Here is a 6,801-nt window from a genome sequence, read left to right on the forward strand (position 1 = left end):
GTACAAAGTCTGGTAACCTATGCCAAGACTTCCTTCATTTTCAAAGCAAGGAGTTCTTACCTTTCTTTCCGAATTTCTCATAAACATCCCCAAAACAGTGCCTTTGGGTTGACTGTGTCACCAGAGGAACTGCAGGCATATGAGATCAGTAGACAGATCCAAGGATGTGCTCCCCTTGTGTGAAATTGTTGCCCCCAGAGAGACTCTGTTCATTCACCAGTACATCCCAGCAAGCCTCCTTTTTCGTAATGTGACTAGGATAGAACATGAAAGAACAGAAAAAACAGTACCACAAGAAATGATGTTGCACAGTAAAATCTAAAAGACAGAGAGAAGCCATTGTCTGGAAGGGCCAAAGACCACCCAGGAAACAAGGCATAAAAGGAATCAGCTGGAAGCCTCACAGTTTTATCACAGGCTTGATCAGATCTGCATATCCTTCCTTTTCAAAAGGTCTCTGCAATTCTATCCTGAGGTGTTTTCTTGTCTCCTGCTTACAGGAAATCTTCCTGCCAAGCAGCTCCTCTTGAGAGAGAGATATCCTCCAGCCAAAATAACAGCTCCGACTATGCAGAAAGGAAAGGGGAAGAAAGCTGAGGGCAAAGCGCCTCATGGCAGGTGAGACACTTGGAGGAATGGATGAGGGTGACCCTGGACCCTTGTGCTTGTTTGGGTGAGATGTTTCCTCTGGACACCAGGTTCATAGCAGCTCTGAATATCTTTTATCACATGTCGCAGTGACTCCTGATCCCTCGATGGCAGGAATGCCTTTACACCCCTGACCACTTTCTCCTTCTTTGACTCTGGGTGTCCAGGAACAATCAGTTTTCCATACCTAAACACGTGGTAGCTGAGGCCATCGAGCAGTGTTTAATACATTTGCGAGGATGGGGTAACTGTGTCTCTTAGAGCCTGTCTTTATAAAGGACCCTGCTGCTCTCCTTGCCGCATCAAGACAGAGCCTGTATCTGGGCATGCTGAGCATTCCTGCGGGCACATCATGCAGCCCTGGGCATTTCACCTGGGGGTGATCTCTGTCTCTGCCCAGCTTGTGAGTACAGGACGGAGACCAAACTCCGCCTGTGCTCACACCACCTCCCCACAATGTGTATTTTCAGCGTGCTGCCAGGCATCCAAGGGAGCTGCTCAAGGAAGGTGGAGCGAGGCAGGAGGAAGGGCAGTGCTGAAGGCATGCCGCCACCTGAGAAACTGGTTACAAGAATCCAGAGGCAGCCAGGAGAGGTACGTGCTACTGACTGAGGTCCTCCTTGTGCCATATGGGCTTGTGGAAAAGTGCAGTTCTATGGGCAGTGAGTATGAAAGACCCCTTCCTGCATGTTCATTTGGCCATTGACCGACCTTGTCTGAGCCTTGCTTTAAAAGGTGCAGGTCATGCTGTAGTTTTGCAATGCATTTGTCACTGCTGCATTCTCAGGAAACACCTCAGAAGAACACCTCCCCTTTGACCCTGTTTCTAGAGGGAATGTACCTGCTGGGCCTTTCAGGGATAGGAGATGGACAGTTTCTGTTTAGCTCAGTGATCATTTAGCTCATTGGTCAGATCAAAAATGCAATTTGCGGACCTGCCAGTATTAGCTTAGGGGCATAAGAGCACTGACAGGAAGGCTGAAGACAAGGGGCAGAAGGGAGGATGAGAAATGACCTTTGTGCACTGGAAAATACCAGATGCCAGTGATAATCTTTGCTGTTTCTTTTCTGTGGCCCTCCAGGTGGAATATCACTTCAGAGTAATGGGGGAGGGGATTCTTGTCTTTCCTCTGATCTGAAGCCCTGGGAAGGTTTCCCTTTCCTGTGCCTTTTGCTGAAGAGCAACTCTCTCCAGCCAACAGGTCAGGCCAGGATCAAGCACAAACTGGAGCAGCTGGGGCAGCTCCAGTATCCAGTCCCTGGTGCTGCAGGAATGGGAATGTCCCTGATCCCTGCCACATTCCCAGCCCCAAGGAAGGGAACACTGCCCTTTGAAGCAAGGCAAGTGAAGAGAGAAGAGTACTTTTGGAGAACTCATCTGAAGAAACCCCAGTGCTTCCTCTGGAGCTGTTTTCCAGAAGCATCCGTAAGAGGCAAGGAACCGTGAGGAAGGGGGCTTGTGGTCCAAGCGAAGTCCCAGCGTTATTAAAGTCCCATAGTTGGGCTGCCGGCTGTTGGGGAAGCTCAAGTGAGGCCATGAACACTGATACTGAGAGTAAACGCTGAGGTCCTAAGGGGTGTTTGGGGTCATTTGATCTGACCTGCCAAACCTCCCAGTAGGGTTGCATTAAAAGTTCCTGCTCTGCCCATGGCAATTTCTTCCCCTCATTTGCGATGCTATGAGAGATGTCTGACTGAGATGGAGGGGTGAGTAGGCAGCCTGGCCCTTGCCCTCCGAAGGGCAGTGGGCCTGCGAGGGAGAAAGATTGCATTTGTGGAAAAGGATGGGATTTGTATAGCAAGAGACAAAGCAGAGTGCAGAGTGGGGTCTGTCCTTGGTGTCCTGGCCCAGCAGATGTAGAGGGAGAAGCGCTGAATGCGAGTGGCAGGGAGGGGGCTGTTTAACCAGCTGCGCAGGGAGCAGGGTCTTCAGTGTGAGGAAGACCACAGAGGCATCTGTCTGGGACCCCTACTGAACATCCCTCTGCATCAGCTCCTTCCTGCTGAAAGGGCGCAAGGCAGGGCAGAAAGGCAGTGACTCCCCTGGGGTCTAGCAGGGAGGCTAAAAGCTGCCTGTAAAACCATGACTTCACAGCAGCCCCAGATCAAAGACTGGCAGTCAGGTTTGCTCTCCAAATTTACTTTCTTTTTTTTTTTTTAATATCTCCTGAACATTGCACACAGACTTGCTTTTGTGTTCTCTATCCACTCAGTACCAGCTCACAGCACAAAAAAACCCCCTTTCCTTACCCAAATGTACTCACCCATGAGGCTGCCCTGCCCAGCCCAGCTGCAGCACCTTGCAGCCTCCTGTCCCCACACAGAGGGAGAAGCCCTGCTCCTGCAGCCCCACATGCTGCATTGGCCATCTTGGCAGCTCTTGCTGCTGCTGAACCCTGCTGTCCCATCAGGAGCTCAGCTGCGACTGCAACCCAGGACATCCCTCTGTGTCTCCAGACTCAGCCTCTCTCCAGCACAGCCTGGATGGAGAGCACTGTCCTCTACCCTGATGTTGTGCTTGGGGTAGATGAAGGACTGACCCTGCCACAGGGTGGGGGATCTCTGGCAGAGCTGTCTGCACATCAGGCAGATGTCTGAATCACTCCCACGTCCCCACACAGTTTCTGGAGCGGGCACTCAGCTGGGCTCTTTCCCTGCCCCGTGGCACTGCACCCTCCCTTCTCCCCATTCCCATTCAGTAATGAGACGTACAGACACAACCACCTGGCACTGACACACACTCTTCCCTCTTCTGTCCTTCCCATCAGGCAAGGGGATGGGACAAGTCAGCTCAGCTCAGGGTCAACAGGACACATGTACATCCTCTGTGCTGCCTCTCTGGCCATCCCCCATGGTCTAGAAAGGACGTCCCACAGCAAGATGCATGTCCCAGGCAGCAGCAGATCTGCTGTCCCAGAGCTGGGACATGGTGACTGTGAGCAAAACCCAGGGTGCTGGGCAGCACAATCCCCCAGGCACCCCACCAACAGGGCAACGTCCCTGGGTGGGCTTGAACCACCAACCTTTCGGTTAACAGCCGAATGCGCTACCTGCTGCGCCACAGAGACCCCCACCTGGTGCTCTCCTGGGGCAGCTCCAGTGTCCAGTTCCTGGTGCTGCAGAAATGGGAATGTCCCTGATCCCAGGCACGTCCCCAGCCCGAGGGAAGGGGACGCTGCCATTTGCCCACTGCCAGGTGCTGGTGGGCAGAGCAGTGCAGAGGGAGGCCTAATACCTAGGTGAGGGGCTGTGGGCAGCTCCCTGCCCAGGATCGGCTCTGCCTGCTTTCATGGCCCTTCCAATGCACACGCCAGGGGGCAACTGGAGCTGTGGGCACATCACCCTGGGGAGGGCATTTCCCTCACCCCATTTGCTCCTGCTGCTGGCATTGAAGACAGGGGTGACACACACACAGCAGTGCTGCACGGGGTGGCAGAGGTGACTCAGGGAAGGAGTTTGCTCCTCTCCATTGACCCTCCCTGGAAGGGCCAGAGTGTGGGAGCAGCGCCTGCAGCAAGAGTCTTCTCCTGCCCCTATCAACTGCAGAGATGTTGAAGGGGCAGCACTCCATGATGCAGCCCTGGTGCAGGACCAGCCCCAGCTGAGAGGTGATCTCAGCTTCCCTCATCCCAGCCTGTGGCCCAGCAGGAGGGTTCAAATGCTGCTTTCTGCTGAGGCTCTCAGGGCACCAGGGGCCAACAGGGCTGTGCTTGTCAGGGGCACATCATGGGAGAAGAGTATGTCCCACCCCTCAGCAGGCTCTTAGGGGATGTAGCTCAGTGAAGAGCACCTGCTTTGCGTGCAGGAGGTCCTGGGTTCAATCCCCAGCATCTCCAGGGGAAGCTTTTGTCCTGAATCTCCATCCCTCCCCCGCAACAAGGGTGAGGGCTGGGAACAGGGTACATTGCTCCTCTCCAAAATTTGTAGGCTTGCCCTCTGACAGGGTGTCATGTGGGAAGTGGAGCTCCCCATGTGGGAAGAGCCCAGGCATCAGAAAGCCTGCCCAGGTGAAATGACATCATTATGTTGCTACTATTGCAACAACCTGATTGGCCAGCAGTACGCAAACAGGCAGGAGCTGGGAGGTCATCAAGTGCATCTCAGGAGAGATGGCAGCCCTGTGAGACAAGGGTCAGTAGCATGCACAAAGGTGAGAGAACTGGATGCTGGCTGGGAGGTTATTTCAGCTGCAGCAGCAGGATTGCCCTGGGCAGGCAGACAGGCACTGTGAGGGCATCAGGCCCATCAGATGCACCTGACCACTGGAGGTGAGAGCTCAGCAGGAGGGGAGGCAGGTGGAGGTGCCAGCTGGGACATCACTGGTGAGTCACTCCTGTCCCAGCAGCTCCTGGCCAGCAGCAGGTGATCAGGCACTGGGGTCACTGCAGGTGACAGGAGCTGATTCAGCAGCTGGGGAGGTGGGAGTGGGAGCAGGAGAGGGAGCAGGAGAGGGAGAGTCAGGCAGAAGCACAATGGCTGGTGTGTTGGTTGTGAGGTCACTTCCATTACACTTCCCCGATTGGCCAGCAGTGGGCAGGCGGCATTATGAGGTCATGAACAGCATCACAGAGGCTGCCCATCAGCAAGGAGAGCTTGGGAGGAGGCAGGAGGGAGGGACAGGTGAAGGTGACATTGGTAGCTTTGATTGTGAGGTGTCTCCTTTCACAGCAGCTGATTGGCCAGCAGCAGGTGGGCAGGCCTGTGAGGTCATCAGGGACATGACAAAGTCCATGAGGTAGAGGTGAGAGCCTGGAGGGAGGAAGGAGGGAGAGGCAGATGATCATGACACTGCTGGCATAGTGATTGTGAGGTCACCTCTATGGCTGCAGCCTGATTGGCCAACAGCAGGCAGGTGGATGGGCACTGTGAGGTCATGAAGGGCAGGAGGAAGCCCCCAGGAGAGAGGAGAGCTCCTGAAGGGGGCAGGGGCAGGGACAGGGACAGGGACAGGTAAGTGTAGCATGACTGGGAGCTGGTTTGTGAGGTCACTTCTACTGCAGCAATCTGATTGGGCAGCAAGCTGGCAGGCACTGTGAGGTCATGAAGCAGGTCAGAAAACCTTCCCCATGGAGAGGAGAGCTCAGGGGAGGGGAGAGGGAGAGATGAGTTAGAGCGATGTGTTGGATGTTTATCGTGAGGTCAATTCCTTGCATCAGCTGCATTGGCCATTAGCATGTAAGTCAGCTGGGAGGCGTAGTGAGGTCATCAAGAACATCAGAAAACTCCCCCGAGCTGAAAGGAGACCTCAGGGAGAGGGAAGGCAGGTAAAGGGGGACAACACTGGGATGAGGATGTCACTTCTTTTGCACTGTAGCAAGGTCTTTGGAACTGAAGTTATGCCTGTGATACAAGGATGACATTCAAATTTATGCAGTATAGTCCTATATCAATGGGTGTGGATCATGCATGCTCTGGAGTGGTCACATGGAACCACAGGCCATCTGGATTATCAGGATTCACTGAAACAACCCCCCTGAGGGACTGTCACCCGATCCAGCTGAAGATGCTATTGCAAGGACACTTGTGAAAGAGAATACTATCAACAGCTGGACAGCAACCAAGCAATCTTGTTCAAGAGGTTTGGATTCCCCACATGAGCATTATCTTAGCAAAAGATCCAAAGGAATTAGTTTTTTTTTTAAATAAACACTTTGTCTATTAATGTTTGTGAAGCAAACAAATCATTTTGATCCATCACCTTCTGGTTATGGACCCAGGCACTTGTGCTGTGCCCCTCTGCCCCTGCTGTGGGCTCTGCATGGAGCTTCAGAGCAGGCGTGCCATTTCCTGCAGCCAGGGTGAGAGATTTGGACCTGGCAAATATCTGCTGGTCATGCCAAAAACATCATCTGAGGGATGGAACAGGCATGTCTTCATTTTGTCACTCTTTGTCCATCTCTGGCCCATGTCCATGTGTGTGAATGTAGTGATGTTTCTGCAGCTGAGCAGAGAGATCCCTGCACCAGATGTTGGGGAGAGCGTGTCCTTCATGTGAGGGCTGAGCCCAGCCCCACATGTCCCTGTGGGGAAGGGCAGGGCCTGATGCAGCCCCAGGACAGGTTGAGCGGGTGCTAATCTCATGGTGGAGGAACCACTCGTCCCCAACCACACTGTGGGAAGCCTATGGGAGAAGGGTGTTCACAGAGTGAGACC

The 6,801-nt window shown here is 53.7% G+C and overlaps 1 non-coding gene across 1 annotated transcript; it reads right to left on the bottom strand.

Moving 5' to 3' along the window:
• Nucleotides 1–3,643: 3,643 nt before the first annotated feature.
• TRNAN-GUU (transfer RNA asparagine (anticodon GUU)) lies at nt 3,644–3,716 on the bottom strand. The gene has a single exon. It is a non-coding gene; the product is annotated as a tRNA-Asn (tRNA).
• Nucleotides 3,717–6,801: the final 3,085 nt, after the last annotated feature.

Source organism: Apteryx mantelli, chromosome 20 (genome assembly GCF_036417845.1).
Source record: "Apteryx mantelli isolate bAptMan1 chromosome 20, bAptMan1.hap1, whole genome shotgun sequence".
NCBI lineage: Eukaryota > Metazoa > Chordata > Aves > Apterygiformes > Apterygidae > Apteryx > Apteryx mantelli.